Here is a 25193-nt window from a genome sequence, read left to right as displayed (position 1 = left end):
TTTTTTTTCATGAAAATGTTTAAGTATGCATACTTAGGAATCATGCTTGCATGAACCAAGTAGACTTAGTCACTCTACTTTGGAAAGATGTTAGCAACTAAAGTGAAGACATGCTTACAGCAACTAGCTTTCCTAAGTACCAAATGGATTAGTCATCCATTTTGGAATGATGTCTTGCTTAAAGAACAAAGGACTAAAATTGGTGGCATGCTTGCGGCACGTAAGTCTCCCAAGCACCAAATGGACTCGTCATCCATTTTGTAATGATGCTTACAAGTTAAATGAAAAAGGACTATAGTAAAGACATGCTTGTGGTAGCTCATTCTCCCAAGCACCAAATGGACTAGTTATCCATTTTAGAATGATGTCAAGATGGGTAAAAAGGAATCGTCTACCCACTCTGAAAAATGGACTAATGAGAAAGATTTTACCTCTCTACCTCATAGTCGAGGAAGTCAAGGATGACTATGATTTCAAGGGAGAGGTAATGTCATGAAAATTAATATTTGACACTCCTAAATGATTTTTCCATTTTAACTTGGCCACTTAAAATGAGAAAATAAGAAGGGAACCAAGGTCAAATTATTAAATGTGCTAAGGGTTATCTCTAACAAGGATTACATGGGAGATAGTCCACCAAGAAAAAAGTAAATTAAGTTTGAAAAACCTTTAGGTAAGCTTTGAAATATATTCTAGAGAGTAGCTCTAACAAGGAATGTAAGAGGAGCTAGTCTACAAATAGGAAGCTAAAAAGACCTAAGGGTAAACTTCATTAAGCCTCCAAAAAATTGTTCAAAAGTCTTATCAAAAGAGCTTAAGAATGGCAAGCTAGGGGGCTGCTAGCTTGAGGAGGTAAGTAGTTCAAGATAGGGGCCGTTACTTGATTTTCTAAGTAGCTCAAGCTAGGGGGTAGCTTAAGCAAGGAGGCTGCTTAGTCATAATTTATTTTTTGAAAAATGAAAATATTTATTTAATTAAGCACCTTCTTTTTTAAGCTTCTCTAAGGCTAGACTTGAGTATTTTATTAATAACTATGCTAAGGTGCTCAATTATTTAAAACTAGGCTAAGGCTAGACTAAGGTTATGAGAGAGGTGAGGTGGTGTGCCACCTCATGCACACCTCAAGCCTAATAATGAGGATTCAAGTGCCTCTTTCTAAATCCATGTATGGCAAGAGATTGACTCACCTAAACTAGTAATGATCCTAAAGTTCTCAAAATTAAGATTGTATTGTGGAATACACTTGTTCTCTGTTCCACCTGCCCTATGACAGTAACTGTGTTTCTCTTATATAACCTGCGTACAACTTTCCAAGACCATGCGTACAGCATGCCAAGACTCAATCTGTTACAATTGCCAGTCTTGATGGGCTTAGTTGGTGGACACGTCAGGGCTCGACTTAGTAGGATCCATTAGTAGGAGTACTACACCTCCCCCCTAAGGTCTAAAAGGGATCTGTTCTGAATGGAAAGGCTTCATGCGGATTACGTGGGCACAGGTGATGGACTTGTTAGAGATTCGTTGTAGGTGATAAGTGTTGGAGCAGAGCTTTTGGAGGACTTTGTACGGTCCCAGCCAATGATGTATTGGGGATTCGCTGAGCCCTTTGCGACGGAGTGGGTAGTATAGAAGGACATGATCTCCCTCTTTGTATGTGACTATCATCGTAAGCCTTTTTCTGTCGTTGTTGTGCCCGCTGAAGGTTCTGAAGCAATGCACTGCGGAGTAAGGGTTGCACTCTCTATAGGTGATGTAACCAGTCCACTGCATCTACTTTCACCAACTGGATTTTGACATACTGCAGATCAGGTGGTAGTAGGCGAGGATCGCGCCCATACAATGCTCTGAAAGGGTTGACTCGTGTTGATGATTGGACGGATGTGTTGTATGCACGAACGGCATATGGAAGAACCTGGTCCCAATCCTAATGTAGGGGGTCTACAAAAGCTGCAATCATTTGTTTAAGAGTGCGGTTCATCCTCTCAATGAGTCCATTGGTTTGTGGATGATATGGTGACGTGAAAAGCTGCTGAATGCCCAGTGCTTGTGTGAGGACTTGTAAAACTTCGGCTCTAAATTGTGGACCTTGATCTGATAAAAGTTGGAGAGGACACCCATGGCTGAAAATGAGCTTGTGTAGGAGAGCAGACGCAACTGTTTGAGCACAGACATCAGGAAGAGCTATAGCTTCACACCATCGTGTCAAGTATAGGTGATCACCAATATATAGCGATTACCTTGTGAAGAAATGGGGAAAGGTCCCATGAAATCCCAGCCAACTAATTTAAAGGGTTCCTGTGCCAGGATAGGGGATAAGTGACCTAGTTTGTCAGAAGGTGTTTTGATGGTTTGACAAATTGGACAGTGTTGTATGAAATGTGAGACAGTTTGACGCATTTTGGGCCAATAATAGTGTTGCCGAAGCTTGAAGCTTGGCTAGAACCTTATGGAACCCCAAATGTCCCGACATTGGATGACTGTGATAATAGGCCAAATATTGAGGGCGTAAGGCAGCAAGTACATAGACATGGGGCTCTTGCCCAGGGCAAGAATAGTACAAGACATGATCTATAACTACAAATTGTTTGTGAGATGGTGTAAAATTCCTGGACTGAACACAATGAGTGATGTTTTTGATATCTGGGTCTTGTTGTTGAAGAAGAGCTGCCATCTGAGGTAGGCTAACTGGTAGTTCGACAGGGTTGGGTGAAAACTGAGTGGCTTGTAGCTCAGCACGAGACAACCCATTTGCGACATAGTTTGTAGATCCTTTGGGATACTCTAGTTGAAAGGTATATTCTTGAAGAGCCAAAACCCACCTTAAAAGACGACCAGGAGGGTGGTTTTTGTGTAGAAGTGGTACCAGAGGTTGGTGATCAGTTTCGACCACAACGTTAGATCCATGAAGATATGGATGAAATTTAGCAAAAGCCCATATAATCGCTAGCAGCTCTTTCTCTGTCGTGGAGTAGTTGGTTTCCGCTGGAGTTAGTGAACGACTTATGAAGGAGATTGGGTGCCACTGCGTATGCTCATCCTGTTGCAATAGCACAGCCCCTAAACCATAGTTTGAAGCGTCCGTCTTTGTAGGAGGAAGGGTTTCTGGAAATTAGGATGTGCAAGGACGGCGGCTTGTAAAATAATATGCTTCAGCTGATCAAAACTTTGTTGGCAAGCGACCGTCCAGCTATACTTGCTTCCTTTCTTGAGGAGGGAGCGGAGAGGGTATGTGATTGATGCCAGATTTGGCACAAACCGAAGGGAGAAGTTAGCCATCCCAAGGAAACTTTGAAGATTCTTGACATTGGAAGGGGGTGGGTAATTTTGTATAGCTAATACCTTGGCCAGATCCATTTGGATATCATCAGCAGAGATAATGAAACCAAGAAACTTCAACTTAGTGGCACCCCACTTGCATTTCTTCAGCTGTAGCTGTAGGTTATAATGTGTGATCCGCTTGAGGACTTCATGAAGAATGTGTAGATGTTGTTCCCAAGTAGGTGTGTGGATGAGAATATCATCCAGGTAAACTACAACGACTCCTTGTAAGATAAGATCATGAAAAACATAGTTAGCAGTGTGCTGGAACGTACTACCAGCATCTGAAAGGCCGAATGGCATGCGTGTAAATTCATACAAGCCTAATGGTGTTTGAAAAGCTGTTTTGTGAGCGTTAGCTGGGTTAGGTGGGATTTGCCAGTATCCAGAGGCAAGATCAAGGGAAGTAAAATACCAAGAACGGCCTAATTGATCTAGGAGGTCATCGACCCTCGGAAGTAGATAGTGGTCATGAACCGTTACCTTATTTAAAGGGCGGAAATCGATAAGTACCATCATATTTCCAAACCAGGTGAGGTTCAGAGATCCAATTGCTTTTTGAAGGGATGATGAAACCTTTTTGCAGCATCTCTTGAACAATGTGATTGATTTGCTCATTAGTGGTGAGCGACGTCGTGATGCCATGTTAACTAGGATAGCATCTCCCGTGTAAATTGATGACACACATGTAAATTAATGGTTGATGTGCTGGTCTTGTGGTGAAATATAGAAGGAAAGTGTTGGAGCAATTGACGGATATCTTGTGTGCGGCTTTCAACTGAGAGAACTGAGTGTTGAACATGGACAAAGTTAGGACCTGACTGGGAGTACAACAGCGGGATAGGGAGTGTATTTGGGAGAACGAGATGGTGAGTATCAAAGTGGAGTTGAGCTCATGTTTGAACGAACCAGTCACAGCCAATAGTTATTGGGAACAATTGTCAAGGGAGAACATAAAATGCATGTGTAAAAGTGGTATGTGCTAAATGGAAAGTGCAGTGTGCTACTACATTGGAATGATAAAGCTGATTGTTATCACCAAAGAGAACTGAAATGGGATGAGTGAGTTGAGTAGGAAGACGTAACTGTGCGACTAAGGATTCACTGATGGAGGAAATTGTGCTACCGGAGTCAAGCAATGCCTCATGGGATGTGCCGTGAATCTGAAGGAGAGTTGAGCACACCATGCGTCCGGAAGAAGTAGATGCTTGAATGTGCAGGTGCGTGCCTTCCATTAACCACCCGCTCAAAAGTTTACTGGTAGAGCTGCAAGAGTAGCGGCACTGTCAACTTGTATCTAGGCATTCTGCAACTGTTGTGGAGCTCGGGGAGCAGTAATGTTGTCAGCTTGTGCATTTTGAAGTTGTTGTTGATGAGATTGTAAGCAACGACAATGCCTTCGGACATGACCATATATGTTACAATAAAAACATTTAGGATGGCCCTGTGCATCTCTATCTGGGAGAGACCTGCGATTAGGAAATTGGACATTTTGCACATCTATGTCCATGGGTGTGGGTAAAGTGGGTGTAATTGGGATATTGTTGGAGGACAGAGTTGGCATAGGCTGTACCTGGTCATTCAGTATTGCACCTTCAATAGTACGTTGAGCAATTTGAATCGCCACATGAAAGCTGGTAGGCCCTTGGTCCCGTACACAACGCAAGATGTCGTGGCGTAGACGTGGCCAGAGGAAAAACAACTTCATTTCTTCTGACATGGTAGGGTCTACCCTCAAAAGAAGTTGGTTAATCTTGACACCAAATTAGGTGATTGGTTCATGCTGCTATTGACGCAAAGCGTTCAGTTGTTGAAGAGCAGTTTGAGTGACGTCTTTATGAGCGAAGTTTTGGATTAATAGCGACTTCACCAATCTGCCTTGACGCTCTCTGATTGCTGTATAAACCAGGTGGCAACAACACCTTCGAACAGTGTGCGGGCCTCTAGGGCACGACGATCATCATGCCATTGATGATAACTGGCTACGCTGTCAAAATGGTCTAGCCAGGTGAGCACATCTTCTGTGGGTAACCCTAAGAATGGTTTTGGGCGTATCTTGGGGTCCAGTTGATGAGTCTTGGCCGCTTGTGTGGAGAGAGAACTGATGAGCGACTGATTTGTGTGATTGACCTGTGCTAAGAGTGTGGAAAGCGCATGGAACATCTGTTTTGTAGCGAAGGGTTGTGAAGCAAATTCGGGATGCATGGCAGCATCCTCGTATTGAGGAGAACTTGATTGATGTCTAGGGGACATGGGGTGACTCATTGTGAAGGCTATGCTAAGCTCAAAGATGGCTGAAAAATCAGACCTGTGTCTGCTAAGAAGTGGTATTGCTGTGTGCCCATCAACTCCACCAATGTGGAATACACTTGTTCTCTATTCCACCTGCCCTACGAAAGTGGCTGTGTTTCTCTTATATAACCTGCGTACAACTTTCCAAGACCATGCGTACAGCATGCCAAGACTCAATTTGTTACAACTGCCAGTCTTGCTGGGCTTAGTTGGACACGTCAGGGCTCGACTTAGTGGATCTGTTAGGAGTACTACCGTATAACAATTTCTTTTTAAAATTTTGTCAAATTTTTTTGGATTGTCGGCTCGACTAGGAGGATTGTCAAGTCGCGTGTGAATGGGGCTCAATGTAGGCCAAGGTTAAATTAAATGAAATTAGAACAAGCCAATCTCCAACAAGTTAAGGCGTAGTCACGTAGCCGTAAATTGCATGACGATTGGTGGTTCGATGGTCACTAAAGCTGAGGTTGAGAGAAGGTGGCGAGCTCCCATGGAGAGGATAACCACTTGCCTACCCAAATCCAAACTGAGATGCCGCCATGCTCGAACGCGTAGCCAGCTCTAGAGGCACCGCCATGCATGGCGACACTCAAGTTGGCATTCGATTGCCTCAGCCATGCACACGCACCCACCTAGAGTCCTTAGCCTATATAAGGCTTCATCTAGGTGCATGTGAGGAGGAAGGAGAGACCTGGCAAACTGCTGGTTGGTAACGATCCCAAAGTTCTCAAAATTAAGACTTTATAATAATTTATTTTTAAAATTTTGTCGAAAATTTTTGGATCATTGGCTCAACTAAGAGGATTGTCAAGTCGCGTGTGAATGGGGTACAATGTAGGCTAAGGCTAAATTAAATAAAATTAGAATAAGCAATCTCCAGCAAATTAAGGCGGCGTAGTCACGTAGCCATAAATTGCATGACGATTGGTGGTTTGATGGTCACTAAACCTAATGTCGAGAAAACGTGGCGAGCTCCCGTGGAGAGGATAACCACCTGCCTACCCAAACCCAAACTGAGACACCGCCATGCTCGAATGCGCAGCTAGCTCTAGAGGCACCGCCATGCAGGGCGACACTCATGTTGGCACTCGACTGCCCCAGCCATGCACACGCACACACCTTGAGTCCTCAACCTATATTAGGCTTCATCTAGGTGTGTGTGAGGAGGAAGGAGAGGCCTGGCGAACTGCTGGGACCAACAGCTCAGTCCACTTGGGTCTGTCAAGAGCAAGCTAACCAGAGGAGGCGGCCTGGACATGAGTTGGGAAGGCAAACGAGGGTGGCAAAGAGAAAGAGAAGCGGAGGAGGGGATCCGCTCTCATGGGATGGTAGGTGGCGCAAGTTGCAGCCTCTTTGGTTATTTGCCAGAGGGTGGAACTGAAGAGAGGACAATGTAAGGTGGAGCTGAGGCTGATTGGGCTGATTGGGCTGATTGGGAGGAGGCTCGTGTGAGCGGAAGGGTGGCGCCAAGTGGAGAGTCAGTTGGTTGCTGGTTGAAGTCGACGGCAAGAAGCGGAGACAGGAAAGGGCTTAAGTGTAGGGGCGTGAGTATATACTGGCCAGAGGTGTCGATCGTGACCAGTTACCCTACTTTGCTATATGCAGACTCGGGCTCTAATTCTACTGCGCAACCTGATGAGAGCCAAAGCCAGGTTGGCTGGCTGGTGAGGGTCGGCGGAGCATGATTTGAGGAGGAAGCCTGGCCAATAGTAGGCAAGGGCAAGAATAGCAAGCATTTTTGAGTGTGAAAGGAGGGTAAATACACCAAATTTTACATGCCCAAATCTCATTCCTCATTCTCTCATGCACAAACTCAAGATTCTCCAGTCAAGTGAGCAAAGGAGAAGCAAGGAGGAGGCCTACACCAACAACTCTTGGCTATAGAAGTGCAAATCCAAGCAAGAGCCATTCTCAATGAATCTCTCTCTCTCTTTTTTTTTTCGTAAAAGGTAATTGTTTTAATTACGAAAAAAGGTACAAGATTACATGATTACAAGAGACACGAGGGCCCTAGGCCAATACGAAAAAAGGTACAAGATTACATGATTACAAGAGACACGAGGGCCCTAGGCCAACGTGTGGGAAATCCCCGTACTAATGCACTAAAAAGGTTACACCAATCATGGCAACGACCCAGAGGTAATTGCCATATGCCAGGGATGCAAATCCTCCCGAGGGAGCAAGTCGGAGTGTCGAATGAGATCTAGCTGCCAATGCAAGAGCCCTTTAAGCTTCGCAATATGTCTCGGTACATTAGAGGCCGAATCAAAGAGAAAAGCATTGCGCGTGGTCCAAATGTGCCAGCATCCCCAGTATTTGAAAAAGTGAAATAAGATCTGCATATGTAACTGTGGCGGTGTGGGGTACTTTGGGCGCACAAAAACCCAATCGAAAGGAGTTAGTGAGGACCCCACCACCGCACGCCAGATTTGCGACAAGAGTAACCAGATATTCTTGGCGAGCGGGCAAGAAAGAAAACGATGTCGGGCCGATTCCGCAGTAGTGGTATAGAAGAAACAATTGCCATTCGAGATTCGACGCTTGGAAACGGCCGAGGCAAGAGGAAGACCACCAATCATTACCCGCCAAAGAAAGACTTTGCATTTGAAAGGTGCCTTATTCCGCCAGCCCTCCATCAACGTTGCCTGCCACCATGACTGCGATTTCCGCAGTCCCCAAACAGTATTAGCTTTCACACCCAGCCATTGGTGATCTTGAATGAGAAGATGATACACCTGATTAGTAGAGGCCTTTTCCAGATTCAACCGGCCTGCAAGGTCCCAGTCCTGCCAAGGACGATCCACAGCCAGGGCAGGAAAGGGTTGCCTACCCTGAAGCTCCAACAAAAGCTTATCCCATAAACCACGGTATCCGCGCGGGATCCTGAAGAGTCTCCTAGCACTCCGAAACGATGCGAAGACATTGCGAGTGGCAAGGGTAGCATCCGCAATCCACGTCACACCTAAACGGGCCATGTGGTTGAATCTCGGTCTGAGCTGATGTTTGTCTTCCCATGAAAGTAATCTCGATACTGCCAACAATTCCAGCTGAAAGGAGTTAGTCGGCAAAGCGGTCCCCTACTGGATGCCAACGGGCCTTTTGGAGCACCACTTTCCAAGAGCCGACCAAGTGCAGTAACAAAGAAGAAGAGGGACTGGAAAATCGAGAGTCAGCATTAAGGACATGCCACCAGGAGGCCCGAAGCCGTGTGTTACCATGGCGTAGCCCGCTGTCCTCAAGAAAATAACGGGCTATGATGGTCCACGGGTGATGATCCACACACATGGCACGAAAAAGAGACCAACGAAGAGCCAGCATATGAGTTTCTGCATCCAAAATAGCACCACCACCCATGCGTTTAGGGGTGCATGTATGTGACCATGAAATCCATGAAATGCCTGCCTGCAGGGAATCCTTCTTCCATAGCATGAAACGAATGGGATGAGTGAGAGCCTTCAAAGTAGTAGGCGTCCACGGCAGCAATGGCAGGAAATAAGTTAGCATTGGTAGCATAATTGTCTGAGCCACTTTGAGGCGCACATGGAAAGGCCACGCTTGCGACTTCCAATACATAAACTTCGCCGCCAGTTTTTGTGAAATCCACTCCAGTAGGTCCTTTGGCCGTACATCCACTCCCAACGGGTATCCAAGATGCCTGACAATGGATCCAAGGGAAACCACCTGGCCCTGCCAGCCTAATGACTGTAAATCAGGCTCCGTGCAACTGAGAATGGCCGACTTAAAGGCATTGATGCGAAGACCAGAGGCCTGACCAAAGAGCATCCAAACATCTAATGCCTTTCGAATGTTGTCCATGTCTGCCCGCAAAATCATAAAGGTGTCATCAGTGAAAGATTGGCTAATGAAGTGCTGCCCCAAAGGAAGAGACAATCCTATCAGCTGAGCAGAAGCCGCCATTGACGATAACATTGAAAGGACCGGGTGAGTCGCCAGGGCAAAGAAGAGAGGACTCAAAGGGCAACCCTGTCTGACCGAGCGTGCAAGGACAAATGGCTCTGTAACCCCACCATTGAGCATAACTCTGGAAGAAGCCGTAGCACTAATGGTGTAGATCAGTTGGGACATCCGGGTACCAAAGCCCATAGCAGACATGAGATCTGCAATGAAAGACCAGTCCACATAGTCAAATGCCTTTCCGAGTCCAATTGAATCAACACCACTTCCTGACTGGAGTGCCGTGCATAGTCAATAGCCATTTGCACATTCAAGATATTATGCAGAATGTTGCGGCCCTTGATGAAACCGTATTGGAGAGGATGCACAATAGCTGGAAGGTGCTTGTGAAGCCGATTCGCCAACACTTTGGAGAAGATTTTATACATCGAGCCCATCAAAGAAATTGGTCTCCAATGTTGCAGCTTTGACAGCGAAGGGACCTTGGGAATCAGTTTGATAAGGCCTTGTTTCCATGAGGAAGGCATGACCCCTGTTTCCCAAACCTGCTGACACATGACCGCCAATGGCTTCACCAACTGCGTGGCCGAGGTCTCAAAGATTTCATTAGTGAGACCATCCCAACCGGGACTTTTATCCTTCGGAAGGTGCAACAAAACTTCCATAACCTCCTCCTCGCAAATATCCGCCTCCAAAGTGGCTTGCATATCAAGTGGAACCTGCTAGCGGACCAGATGATAGAAGACCGAGCGCGCATGCGTAACCTGGCTAAAAGGCGAGGGAGAAGAACCAAGAAGTTCCATAAAATAATTTCTGCACATAGTGACAATGGTCTGCGGATCATTGACCATGCAACCTTCCGAATCCTGGAGTCGAGTCAGAAGCATGCAAGGCGCGAAAGAACTTATGAGACTGGCAGGCACTATCTTGCAATGTGTCAGTCAAGTTATGCAGCTTGGCCTGTTGATAAGATTTCAACTGAAAGACTTGAATAAGATGGGCCAAACGCCTTTCCAGTGACAGCAGAAAATCATCATCTGGGGAATCCACGAGCAAGGAACGGACCAAAGCCAGTAAGTCCTCTGCTGCATGTCGACGTCGCCGGCAAAGATGAATCCCATATTGCCGAGCAACCCGCTGCACATTAGAGAGCAGCCGGGCAAATGCAGCCAGGCCTTCAGAGGCGAAGTCCAATAAGAACCTCTCAATCAATTACTGCATATAGCCCTGAAAAATTGGATGCTTCAAATAAGAGGAGTTGAAACGTAAAGGGAGCCTATCCAGCACCTGCATAAAAGGTGCAATAGGTTGTGCCCGCATCTCAAGCTGAAGGGGGAAATGGTCCGACAACGCATATTGCTGCAAGACCTTCATTTCCAGCATCTCGGGAAGAAAATCATCCCCCTGCATGATATACATTCGGTCCAACCGCGACCAAGTAGTCGCATATTATGCGGAATGAAACGTAAAGTCTGAAAAAGAAGGGTGAAGCCACGACCAAAGATCTTGCTTAAGCACGCGCAAAGCAAAAGAATGCCACACCCGGCTTTCCGGCGTATCCATTACCGAATGTCCTGAAGTGGACTGAGAAGAGTCAACACACATATTGAAATCTCCCATCAAAAACCCCCTTCGGCCAAGTGACATGGAGCCCTGCAAAGTCGACCAAAGATCCCGTCGGGATGCGGGATCGTTCGGAGCATAGAGGCCTAGCAACCATAAAATCTCTCCTTCAAATAAGACCTCGATTACCAGAAAGCGGCCCTGCACATCATTTTTGACAAGAACAGGCTGGTATTTCTCATGGACAATCATCAGCACGCCCGAATAGTGCGTAGCATGTGTCCCTGCATAAAACAGACGGAAGCCATGACAATCCACAATTTTCCCTGCTTCAGCGTGTCTTTTGTGCTCAACTGCACACAATACATCCCACTGGTTCTCATGCAAGACAGTCCACATGGCATGTTGCTTATGGCGAGAGCAGATGCCTCGCACATTCCACGTGGCTATCTTCAAACAAGGGAGTCAGGAACGAGGCGCCTGTTGCCTCGCTTTCACCTTTTCCGCGAGAGCATCTAGGACGCCCTCATCCAGAAAATCAGCCAATACTGTAAACGAATTCTGGCGGCCTGCTTTAGAGGTAGAAGGAACATCCACTGCCTTGGGAGCGGGGCGGGGATAACGCCGATCCCAGGGTGTAATCACATTACCTTTTGTATCAAATGCCAGCTTAGCACGTGGGCCCTTGGGGCCGTCTGTATAGGCTTTCCTTGTAGACTGATTACGGGGGGCAGACGGGGCCATAGTACGCGCAGCCGGCTGTGAAGTGAACATTTCTTTCCTGCGCATATACCTGCGCACGGAATCCTGTGAAGTATGAGGCCCAGGATCCGCCAGGCCTGCATCCAACTTTTTACCTTTTTTTTGACGTGCCTGAATCCAATCAGTGCTACGAGAATCCAAACCCAGGACCTGTTGTTTGCATTTATCCATGACATTTGGTGGCTGAAGGGCCTCCTGTGTCGGGGCATCAAGCACCATGTCATCCTTAGGTAGCACAACTTGCGCATCCTCGGAAGACGGTTGCCTGTCAGGGCATTCGGCCATGAAATGCCCCAATTTACCACATGAAAAGCAATGGCCTGCAAAGTTGCCCCATTTCAATCGAAAATGCAAAGGATGCATGCCAGAACAGATGAGGCGAAGCCACGCAGGCCTTTTCCTGGCTGTGTCCCATAACATGCATAAACGATTTCGATTCATAGCCCTGAGGCTTGGGGGCACCAGCACTGTTCCCACAATGGCCATCGCATCCTTCAACAATGGCCAATAAACCGCCGGACAATTTTCCACTTCCACCCATACCGGGCATTCTCGTTGAAGTAGACGCTGGAAATCGCCCATAGAGCGCCATGGTACAACATGGACCAAGCGGCGATCAAAGAATAATGGCAGCTTGGACAGGAGCTCAGCTCGATGTGTTTCCGATTTCAACAGCACCTCATAAAAGCCGCGAGGTCCAAGGAAGATCTCCTCAACACACTCCCCTTGCAATAAATGGTGCATCCACTGGCGAATATGTGAAAGCACTGGGATCCTGCCAGTGAAGAAAAGTATAACTGCACGGTCATAAAACACCGAGAAGGACCGTAAGACTGATTTCGAGTCCACCGTGGCTTCCAGCACATCATCAGTTCCTGCGTCAGAAAAAGTGTCATTGTTGTGCTGGACATAATCGCCAAGCAGAGTATTGGCAAAGTCCAGCAAATGCTCCCAGTCAATCTCCTGCGAATCCACCGGATCAGAGGCAACCTGCGCATAGGAACGTTCCTGAGGACCCATTGGCTCGTCAGAAGTGTGCTTGGAGCGTTTGCCCGCACGCGACAGTTCAGAACCCGGAGGCATCTCCTCCATGCAGGGCACCATATCCTCTGGCTCCTCTGTATCGGAATCAAGGCCAAGGGCTGCCACCGTCCGGTCTAGAAAATCCATATCTAGGCCAGCCATACTGCTTTCTTAGCTCTGCTGCGGACGAAAAGCAGGGGACCACAGGCGAACAAGCGTGCACGCGTTCAGGCGTCTCTCTCTCTCTCTCTCTCTCTCTCTCTCTCTCTCTCTCTCTCCCCCTCTATGTACAGATCAGGGGGCGCACCACCCGGCTGCAGCAACAGGACTGCAACGGAGAACCGGGCAGACACGCGCAGATGACCCGGGGTGCCAGGTAACAGGAGAAAGACGGGGGAGGCGTAAATGTGGCTGCGGCAGCCGCGCACGCTGACACAGAGAAGTCTACCACAGGCGGAGCAGATGTCAGGCAGGGCGGACGACAGGCGGGGCAGGATTTAGTCAGGGCGGACGTCAGGCGGGACAGGCGTCAGGCAGGGCGGTCGTCAAGCAGGGCAGACGGCAGGCGGGGCAACGTTCGACAGGAGGGGCAGACGCCAGACGTCGAGGCAGGCTGGCAGGCGAAGCCGCAGCAGGCATCCAGCGAGCAGGCACGAGGTGCAGGTATAGACGGACGGGGGCAGCTGACTGACGGGCGCAGCAACGGCTCTCGATTCCCTGTCTCTCTCTCGCTCTGCCTCTCTGTCACGTGTTCTGCCCGAGTCCTGAGCACAGGGGCCGCCACTCTCTCTCTCTCTCTCTCTCTCTCTCTCTCTCTCTCTCTCTCTCTCTCTCTCTCTCTCTCTCTCTCTCTCTCTCTCTCTCTCTCTCTCTCTCTCACACACACACACACACATATTATTCTATTATGCTATGCTAAGCTCATGGAGAGTGAATAAGGAAGGAGATACACTTTCTTGTATAGGTATTTTCTTCTTCCTCTCCATTTACCTTTCTCCCTGTAGCTCTCTCCACCGTTGAAGGTGTTTGAGGCCTTGAGAGGGAGGCCCCATCAATTGAGGTGTGGAGCTTGCCATCTCCACAATGTCAATCTTGAGAAGAAACACAATTGCATTGTAAACAAGTCTCTCACTATGGGAGAATCTATAATGCAAATGCCTCTTGGAGGGGGGAACGTCTCCACATAAATCCGGTCCTCAAATGTTCTCACTATTTCTTTCTCTCATTGCTATGTATTCACAATTGTTAAGCTAGTTTAGTGCAAAGTTCTTGAGTAGGTTCCAACCATGCAATATACTCCTCTCTTGGAATGAACATGCTTAATGAAAGAGCTCTCAAAGACACCTAAATACTCAATTAGGTAGATTAACTACTCTATTTTTTGTTTCACTCCTCTCTTTCCCTTTCTAATTATTTTTCTTTATGAACAAGTGTAGACCCACCTCAAATGCAGACCTTTGAAATGCAGACCTGGGCCACTCAAACATAGACCTCTAAAACGCAGACTCCAACATGAAATATGATCGCAAGTCTTACCCTTCAAACTCATGTTATAGCCTACCTAGCTACACACACTGATTGTTTTGACATTGCCCATAGCCCTCTATTGTCATATGTATGATACTCTGCTTGATTGACGTTGCCCGCCGTTGCAATTCCTGTTGCTTTGGTTGATTCCTCCTATTTATGCTACCCAAGTACCATCTCTCTCTCTCTCTCTTTTTTTTCGTAAAAGGTAATTGTATTAATTACGAAAAAAAGGTACAAGTTTACTTGATTACAAGGTACATGATGACACTAAGCCATCATGTAAAAAGATTCCAGTACTAAGAGTTACAAAGTCATGGCAAAGATGTAGATGAAATTGCCATATGCCAGGAACGCAAGTCCTCCCGGGAGAGTAAGTCAGAATGCTGAAGAAGATCTATCTGCCAATACAAGAGACCCTTAAGCCTAGCAATATGCCGCTGAACATTACAGGCGGAATCAAAAAGAAACGCATTCCGAATGGTCCAGTTATGCCAACAGCCCCAATATCGAAGAAAGTGAAACACGAGCTTCATATGTAGCTATGCCGGTGTTGGGTATTTGGGCTGCACAAAGATCCAATCAAAGGGCCTTAGCGAGAAACCAACCACCGCTCTCCAAACGGCTGATAAGAACGACCATATTTTCTTAGCAATAAGGCAAGAAATAAATCGGTGGCGGACGGATTCGACACGGGTGGTGCAAAAGAAACAGTTGCCGTTGGATATTCGTCGCTTGGAAAGAGCCGAAGCAAGCGGAAGACCCCCAATCATCACCCTCCAAAGAAAGACCTTATATTTGAAGGGTGTCTTGTTCAACCACCCTTTCATCACAGTTGCCCTCCACCATGACCGGGATTTAGGCAATCCCCATAGAGCATTAGCTTTAGTAACCAGCCATTGATGATCTTTAATCAAAAGATGATAGACCTGGTTAGCGGAAGCCTTGCCTAAACTCAGTCGGCCTTCAAAGTCCCAATCCTGCCAAGGACGATCTGAAGCAAGGGCAGGAAAGGGTTGTTTGCTCTAGAGCACCATCAAAAGCTGTTCCCATAAATGCCTGTATCCACGAGGGATCCTAAAAATCCTCCTGGCTGTACGAAATGATATTAACACATTGCGATTGGCAAGGGTGGCATCCGCGACTGAAGTTAAGCCCAAACGTGCCATACAGTTGAATTGTGGTCGAAGCTCTTGTTTACCTTCCCATGAAAGTAACCGCGAGACTGCCAACAACTCCAGTTGAAAAGAATTAGCAGCTAAGCGATCCTCCACCGGATGCCACTGGGCCTTCCGGAGGACCAGTTTCCAGAAACATACCAAATGGGCAAGCAGTGATGAAGAGGAACCAGAGAACCGAGAATCGGCATTAAGAACATGCCACCAAGAACTCTGGATTTGGGTATTGCCATGCCGAAGCCCATGCTCCTCAAGGAAATAATGGGCTATAACGACCCACGGATGATGATCTGAGCACATGGCGCGGAAAAGAGACCAACAGAGGGCCAACATGTGAGTTTGGGCATCCAAAATAGCTCCTCCACCCATGCATTTGGGGGTGCACGCATGCAACCAAGAAATCCAGGAAATGCCTGCATACAAGGAATCCTTCTTCCATAACATAAAACGAATAGACTGAGTAAGAGCATTGAGGGTAGTAGTAGTCCAGGGCAACAAGGGCAAGAAATATGTGAGCATCGGCAACATAATTGTCTGGGCTACTTTGAGGTGAACATGGAATGGCCAAGCCTGAGACTTCCAATACAGGAACTTAGTCGCCAGTTTCTGAGAAATCCACTGTAGAAGCTGCTTTGGGGGAACATCAACACCCAAGAGGTAGCCAAGATGCCTGACAATGGAGCCACGAGGCACAACGATACCCTGCCAGTTCAATGACTGCAAATCCGACTCCGTGCAGCTGAGAATGGCTGATTTTAACGCATTGATGCGAAGGCCAAAAGCCTGACCAAAGAGAGCCCAAACATCCAATGCTTTGCGAAGGATCAACACCCAAGAGGTAGCCAAGATGCATGACAATGGAGCCACGAGGCACAACGATACCCTGCCAGTTCAATGACTGCAAATCCGACTCCGTGCAACTGAGAATGGCTGATTTTAACGCATTGATGCGAAGGCCAAAAGCCTGACCAAAGAGAGCCCAAACATCCAATGCTTTGCGAAGGTTATCCTTATCCGCACGCAGAATCATAAAGCTGTCATCCGCCAAGGATTGACTAATGAAATGCTGTCCAGAAGGAAGCGACAATCCAGCCAACTGAGTGGAAGCTGCCATATGAGATAACATCGAAAGAACTGGATGAGTCGCAAGGGCAAAGAAGAGAGGGCTTAAAGGGCACCCCTGTCTGACAGAGCGGGCAAGGACAAATGGCTCGGTAACGCCTCCATTCAACATGACTCGTGAAGACGCCGCTGCACTGATGATGTAGATCAGTCGAGACATCCGATCACCAAAACCCATAGCAGACATAAGCTCTGCAACAAAAGACCAGTCCAGATAGTCGAAAGCCTTTTCCAGGTCCAATTGAATCAGTACAACCTCCTGATTAGAATGCCTTGCATAATCAATCGCCAGTTGCGCATTTAATACATTGTGCAGAATGTTTCGGCCCTTAATGAAACCATATTGAAGAGGATGCACAATGGCAGGGAGATGCTTGTGGAGCCGATTCGCCATTACTTTGGAAAAGATTTTATACATAGAACCCATTAAAGAAATTGGGCGCCAATGTTTCAACGTAGACGGCGAAGGAACCTTTGGAAGCAGTTTAATAAGTCCTTCTTTCCATGAGGAAGGCATAATCCCCGTTTTCCACACCTGCTGAAACAAGGCCGTCAATGGTTTCGCCAGTTGGGTAGCAAAAACCTCAAAGAACTCATTGGTGAGACCATCCCAGCCAGGACTTTTGTCCTTGGGCAAGTGTAACAAAACGTCTATAACCTCCAGCAGAGAACGAACCAAAGCCAGTAAGGCCTCCGCTGCTTGCAGACGCTGTCAACAAAGAGAGGCATGATGGATTCCATACGGCCGAGCAACCCGCTGCACATTAGAGAGCAATCGTTCAAACGAAGCAGTGCCCTGAGAGGAGAAGTCCATTAAGAATCTATCAATCAATTGCTGCATATAACCCTGAAAGATTGCATGCTTCAAATAAGACGAGTTAAAATGCAAAGGGAGCCTCTCCAGAAATTGCTTAAAAGGTGCAATGGGTTATGCGAGCATCTCAAGCTGCAGAGGAAAATGGTCCGACAAGGCATATTGCTGCAACACTTTCATTTCAAGCATCTCAGGGAGGAAATCATCATTCTGCATGATGTATATGCGGTCCAGCCGCGACCATGTTGTTGCATACTGAGCGGAATGGAAAGTAAACCCTGTAGAAGACGGGTGCAGCCAGGACCAGAGATCTTGCTTAAGAATAGCAAGAGCCAACTCATGCCACCTGCGGCTTTCCGGCACATCCATTACCGAATGCTCCGATGTGGACTGCGAAGAATCAACACACATATTGAAATCCCCCATGAATAGGCCCCGTCTGCCAAGTGACAATGAAGTATGCAAAGTATGCCAAAGCTCCCGGCGAGATAAAGGATCATTCGGAGCATAGAGGCCAAGTAATCATAAGATCTCTCCATCGAATAAAATTTCAATCACCACAAAGCGGCCATGCACATCATTTTTAATAAGAAGAGGCTGATATTTTTCATGTACAATCATGAGCACACCAGAATAACGCAGGGCCTATGTCGTGGCATAGAACAGACGAAAGCCATGGCAATCCACAACTTTTCCGGCTTCACCGTGACTCTTGTGTTCAACAACACACAAGACATCCTACTGATTCTCATGCAATACCGTCCACATGGCCTGTTGCTTATGGCGAGAACAGATTCCTCGCACATTCCACGTGGCTATTTTCATGTGTTGTTAAAAGAAAATCAGGTACGAGGCACAGCTTGCCTCGATTTGACCTTTTCTGCGAGAATGTCTAGGACTGCCTCATCCAAGAAATCAGCCAACACGGCAAAAGAGTTCTGCGGACCAGATTTGGAGGTAGACGGCATATCTACTGGCTTGGGAGTGGAGCGGGGATAACGACGATCCCACGGGGTAATGACATTGCCTCTGGTATCAAAAGCTAGCTTAGCAGGTGGACCCTTTGGACGATCCGAATACACTCTCCGAGTGGGCTGAGGACAGGGGGCAGAGGAAACCATAGCAGGAGCAGAGTACTCTGAAGGCAACATTTCTTTCCTGCGCATAGAAGTACGCATGGAATCTTGTGATGCAGAAGGCACAGAATTCTCCATGCCAGCAACCACCCTGTTACCTTTTTTTGCGCGTACTTCAACCCAATCTGTGCCACGGGAATCCAAACCCAAAACCTGTTGTTTACCTTTATCCGGCGCTTTAGAGGGGTGAATAGCATCCTGCGATGGGACATCACATACCATATCTTCCATGGGCAGCGGAACATGCCTAGCTTCTGAAGTGTGTTGCTGCTCTGGGCATTCGGCCATGAAATGCCCTAATTTTCAACAGGAAAAGCAATGTCCTGCAAAATTGCCCCATTTCAAACGAAAGTGTAAAGGATGCATGCCGGAGCAATTGAGACGTAACCACGCAGGCCTTTTCCTAGTAGTGTCCCATAACATACACAAGTGGTTACGATTCACGGCCCTTAAACTTGGAGGGACCAGAACAGTGCCCACAGCAGCCATGGCGTCCTTCAGCAGTGGCCAATAAACAGCCGGGTAATTTTCCACTTCAACCAAAACAGGGCACTCTCATTGCAGTAGGCGTTGAAAATCTGCCATTGGGCGCCATGGTACAACATGGACCAAATGGCGATCAAAAAACAGAGGCAGTTTAGACAGGAGAGCAGCACGGTGCGTCTCGGATTTTAACAGCACCTCAAAAAAGCCTTGGGGTCCCACAAAAATCTCTTCAACACATTCCCCTTGTAGCAAACTGTGCAGCCACTAGCGAATACGGGAAAGTTGGGGGATTCTACCAGTGAAGAAGAGTATCACGGCGCGATCATAGAATACTGAAAAGGAGCGCAAGACAGATTTGGGGTCAACAGTGGCTTCCAAAACATCTTCCGGTGCAGAGTCAAAAAAGACTTCCTGATTATGTTGAACATAATCGCGAAGTAGAGTGTTGGCAAACTCTAGCAGATGCTCCCAGTCAATATCCTGAGAGTCTGCAAAATCTGAAGTAACCTGAGCATAGGAACAATCCTGATGATCCGCTGTCTCTTCCGAAGTGTGCTTGGTGCATTTGCCGGCAGGCTGAAAGTCAGGAGCAGTGGGCATCTCTTCATTGCACGGAACCATATCGTCGGGTTCCTCGGTATCAGAGTCCGGGCCAAGCGCTGCCACCGTTTGGCCTATAAAATCCAGGTCCAGACCAGCCATGGTGTATCACTGCGTATACTGGTCAGAGGCCGAACAAAGATCTCACGGGAGGCAAGAATGCGCAGGCCGCTCTCCCTCTTTCTTAGGCAAAACGGACCCGGCACTGGACTGACGAAGAAGCTTGGGAAGCGCGTGCGCAGAAAAGAAGGGCTGGTTCCCTTTAATGGCTCACGCTGTCGCGTGCTATGTGTGGCAACCTGGGTGCGGCTGGCTGCTGCCCCTTGGTGGCAAAATGGGCAGATCAAGGCGGGCAGCAGGCAGAGCTCTCTCTCTCTCTCTCTCTCTCTCTCTCTCTCTCCCTCCCTCCGTAAAAGGTAATTGTATTAATTACGAAAAAGGTACAAGATTACATGATGACATGATTACAAGAGACACGAGGGCCCTAGCCCAACGTGTGGGAAATCCCCGTACTAATGCACTACATAGGTTACACCAATCATGGCAACGACCGAGAGGCAATTGCCATATGCCATGGATGCAAATCCTCCCGAGGGAGCAAGTCGGAGTGTCGAATGAGATCTAGCTGCCAATGCAAGAGCCCTTTAAGCCTGGCAATATGTCTTGGTACATTAGAGGCCGAATCAAAAAGAAAAGCATTGCGCGTGGTCCAAATGTGCCAGCATCCCCAGTATCTGAAGAAGTGAAATAAGATCTTCATATGTAACTGTGGCGGTGTGGGGTACTTTGGGCGCACAAAAACCCAATTGAAAGGAGTTAGTGAGGACCCCACCACCGCTTGCCAGATTTGCGACAAGAGTAACCAGATGTTCTTGGCGAGCGGGCAAGAAAGAAAACGATGTCGGGCCAATTCCACGGTAGTGGTACAGAAGAAACAATTGCCATTCGAGATTCGACGCTTGGAAAGGGCCGAAGCAAGCGCAAGACCACCAATCATTACCCGCCAAAGGAAGACCTTGCATTTGAAAGGGGCCTTATTCCGCCAGCCCTCCATCAGCGTTGCCTGCCACCATGTCCGCGATTTCCGCAGTCCCCAAACAATATTAGCTTTCACACCCAGCCAGTGGTGATCTCGAATGAGAAGATGATACACCTGATTGGTAGAGGCCTTTTCCAGACTCAACTTGCCTGCCAGGTCCCAGTCCTGCCAAGGACGATCCACAGCTAGGGCAGGAAAGGGTTGCCGACCCTGAAGCTCCAATAAAAGCTTTTCCCATAAACCACGGTATCCGCGCGGGATCCTGAAAAGTCTCCTAGCAGTCCGAAACGAGGCGAGGACACTGCGAGTGGCAAGGGTAGCATCCGCAATCGAAGTCAGACCTAAACGGGCCATGCGGTTAAATCTCGGTCTGAGCTGATGTTTGTCTTCCCACGAAAGTAATCTGGATACTGCCAACAATTCCAGCTGAAAGGAGTGAGACTGCACGCGGTCTCCTACTGGATGCCAACGGGCCTTTTGGAGCACCACTTTCCAAGAGCCGACCAAGTGCAGTAACAAAGGGGAAGAGGGACTGCAAAATCGAGAGTCAGAATTAAGGACATGCCACCAGGAGGCCCGAAGCCGTGTGTTACCATGGCGTAGCCCGCTGTCCTCAAGAAAATAACGGGCTATGATGGTCCACGGGCGATGATCCACACACATGGCACGAAAAAGAGACCAACGAAGAGCCACCATATGAGTTTCTGCATCCAAAATAGCGCCACCACCCATGCGTTTAGGGGTACATGTATGCGACCATGAAATCCATGAAATGCCTGCCTGCAGGGAGTCCTTCTTCCATAGCATGAAACAAATGGGATGAGTAAGAGCCTTCAAAGTAGTAGGCGTCCATGGCAGCAATGGCAGGAAATACGTTAGCATTGGTAGCATAATGGTCTGAGCCACTTTGAGGCGCACATGGAATGGCCACGCTTGCGACTTCCAATACATAAACTTCGACGCCAGTTTTTGTGAAATCCACTCCAATAGGTCCTTTGGCCGTACATCTACTCCCAACGGGTATCCAAGATGCCGGACAATGGATCCACGGGAAACCACTTGACCCTGCCAGCCCAATGACTGTAAATCAGGCTCCGTGCAACTGAGAATGGCCGACTTAAAGGCATTGATGCGAAGACCAGAGGCCTGACCAAAGAGCGTCCAAACATCTAATGCCTGTCGAATGTTGTCCCTGTCTGCCCGCAAAAGCATAAAGGTGTCATCAGCCAAAGATTGGCTAATGAAGTGCTGCCCCAAAGGAAGAGACAAGCCGGCCAGCTGAGCCGAAGCCGCCATTGAGGATAACATTGAAAGGACCGGGTGAGTTGCCAGGGCAAAGAAGAGAGGACTCAAAGGGCAACCCTATCTGACCGAGCGAGCAACGACAAATGGCTCTGTAACCCCACCATTGAGCATAACTCTTGAAGAAGCCACAGCACTAATGGTGTAGATCAATCGGGACATCCGGGTGCCAAAGCCCATAGGAGACATGAGATCTGCAATGAAAGACCAGTCCACATAGTCAAAGGCCTTTTCCAAGTCCAGGTGAATCAAGACCACTTCCTGACTGGAATGCCGCGCATAGTCAATAGCCATTTGCACATTCAAGATGTTATGGAGAATGTTGCGGCCCTTGATGAAACCATATTGGAGAGGATACACAATAGCTGGAAGGTGCTTCTGAAGCCGATTCGCCAGCACCTTGGAGAAGATTTTATACATCGAGCCCATCAAAGAAATTGGTCTCCAGTGTTGCAGCTTTGACGGCGAAGGGACCTTGGAAATCAGTTTGATAAGGCCTTCTTTCCATGAGGAAGGCATGACCCCTGTTTCCCAAACCTGCTGACACATGACCACCAATGGCTTCGCCAACTGCCTGGCCGAGTGCTCAAAGAATTCATTAGTGAGACCATCCCAACCAGGACTTTTGTCCTTAGGCAGGTGCAACAAAACATCCATAGCCTCCTCCTCGCAAATATCCGCCTCCAAAGTGGCTTGCATATCAAGTGGAACCTGCTGGCGGACCAGATGATAGAAGGCTGAGCGGGCATGCGCAACCTGGCTAGAAGGCGAGGGAGAAGAACCAAGAAGTTCCATAAAATAATTTCTGCACATGGTGACAATGGTCTGCGGATCAGTGACCATGCGACCTTCCGAATCCTAGAGCCTAGTCATATTGTCGCGAGCCGGAGAAGCATGCAAGGCGCGAAAGAACTTATGAGACTGGCAGGCACTATCGTGCAATGTGTCAGTCAAGTTATGCAGCTTGGCCTGCTGATAAGATAGGAACGGACCAAAGCCAGTAAGTCCTCTGCTGCATGTCGACGTCGCCGACAAAGAGAGGCATGATGAATCCCATACTGCCGAGCAACCCGCTGCACATTAGAAAGCAGCCGCGCAAATGCTGCCAGGCCGTCAGAGGCGAAGTCCAATAAGAATCTCTCAATCAATTGCTGCATATAGCCCTGAAAAATTGGATGCGTCAAATAAGAGGAGTTGAAATGTAAAGGGAGCCTGTCCAGCAACTGCGTAAAAGGTGCAATAGAGTGTGCCCGCATCTCAAACTGGAGGGGGAAATGGTCCGACAACGCATATTGCTGCAAGATCTTCATTTCCAGCATTTCAGGAAGAAAATCATCCTTTTGCATGATATACATTCGGTCCAAGCGCGACCAGGTAGTGGCATATTGTGCGGAATGAAAAGTAAAGCCTGAAAAAGAAGGGTGAAGCCACGACCAAAGATCTTGCTTAAGCACGCACAACGCAAAGGAATTCCACACCCGGCTTTCCGGCGTATCCATTACCGAATGCCCCGAAGTGGACTGAGAAGAGTCAACACACATATTGAAATCTCCCATCAAAAAACCCCTTCGGCCAAGTGACATGGAGCCCTGCAAAGTCGACCAAAGATCCCGTCGGGAGGCAGGATCGTTTGGAGCATAGAGGCCCAGCAACCATAAAATTTCTCCTTCAAATAAGACTTCGATTACCAGAAAGCGGCCCTGCACATCATTTTTGACAAGAACAGGCTGGTATTTTTCATGGACAATCATCAGCACGCCCGAATAGTGCGTAGCTTGTGTCCCTGCATAAAACAGATGGAAGCCATGACAATCCACAATTTTGCCTGCTTCAGCGTGACTTTTGTGCTCCACTGCACACAATACATCCCACTGGTTCTCATGCAAGACAGTCCACATGGCATGTTGCTTATGGCGAGAGCAAATGCCTCGCACATTCCACGTGGCTATCTTCATATATCTTCAAAGAAAGGAAGTCAAGAACGAGGCGAGTGTTGCCTCAATTTCACCTTTTCCGCGAGAGCATCTAGGACACCCTCATCCAGAAAATCAGCCAAGACTGCATACGAATTCTGGCGACCTGCTTTAGAGGTAGAAGGAAAATCCACTGCCTTGGGAGCAGGGCGGGGATAACGCCGATCCCAGGGTGTAATCACATTACCTTTGGTATCAAACGCCAACTTAGCAGGTGGGCCATTGGGGCCGTCTGTATAGGCTTTCCTTGTAGACTGATTACGGGGGGCAGACAGGGCTATAGTACGCGCAGCCGGCTGTGAAGTGAATATTTCTTTCCGGCGCATATACGTGCGCACGGAATCCAGTGAAGTAGTAGGCCCAGGATCCGCCAAGCCTGCATCCAACTTTTTACCTTTTTTTGGATGGGCCTCAATCCAATCAGTGCTACGAGAGTCCAAACCCAGGACCTGTTGTTTGCCTTTATCCACAACATTTGGCGGCTGAAGGGCCTCCTGCGTCGAGGCATCAAGCACCATGTCATCCTTAGGCAGCACAACCTACGCATCCTCGGAAGACGGTTGCCTTTCAGGGCATTCGGCCATGAAATGCCCCAATTTATCACATGAAAAGCAGTGGCCTGCAAAATTGCCCCATTTCAAGCAAAAATGCAAGGGATGCATGCCAAAACAATTGAGGCGAAGCCAAGCAGACCCTTTCCTGGCTGTGTCCCATAGCATGCATAAACGGTTGCGATCCATAGCCCTGAGGCTTGGGGGCACCAGCACTGTGCCCACAACGGCCATCGCATCCTTCAACAATGGCCAATAAACTGCCGGACAATTTTCCACTTCTACCCATACCGGGCATTCTCGTTGAAGCAGACGCTAGAAATCGGCCATCGGGCGCCATGGTACAACATGGACCAAGCGGCGATCAAAGAATAATGGCAGCTTGGACAGGAGCTCAGCGCGATGTGTTTCTGATTTCAACAGCACCTCATAAAAGCCACGAGGTCCAAGGAAGATCTCCTCAACACACTCCCCTTGCAATAAATGATGCATCCACTGGCGAATATATGAAAGCACGCGGATTCTGCCAGTGAAGAAAAGTATGACTGCACGAACATAAAACACTGAGGACCGCAAGACTGATTTCGGGTCC

At 47.9% G+C, this 25193-nt stretch overlaps 1 protein-coding gene and 1 pseudogene across 2 annotated transcripts in view; one reads left to right on the top strand and one right to left on the bottom strand.

The window, feature by feature from the left end:
• LOC148016815 (uncharacterized) overlaps nucleotides 1-25193 on the top strand; it is a 139139-nt gene that overhangs the window by 100944 nt on the left and 13002 nt on the right. The window lies entirely within an intron of this gene.
• Nucleotides 4467-5481, bottom strand: LOC148016817 (uncharacterized; annotated as a pseudogene).

This window comes from Lygodium microphyllum, chromosome 22 (genome assembly GCF_053477565.2).
Source record: "Lygodium microphyllum isolate KBCC chromosome 22, Lygodium_microphyllum_v1.1.10, whole genome shotgun sequence".
Classification (NCBI taxonomy): domain Eukaryota; kingdom Viridiplantae; phylum Streptophyta; class Polypodiopsida; order Schizaeales; family Lygodiaceae; genus Lygodium; species Lygodium microphyllum.
Note: the sequence above shows the minus strand (reverse complement) of the source record. Positions and strands in the feature narration are given on the sequence as shown.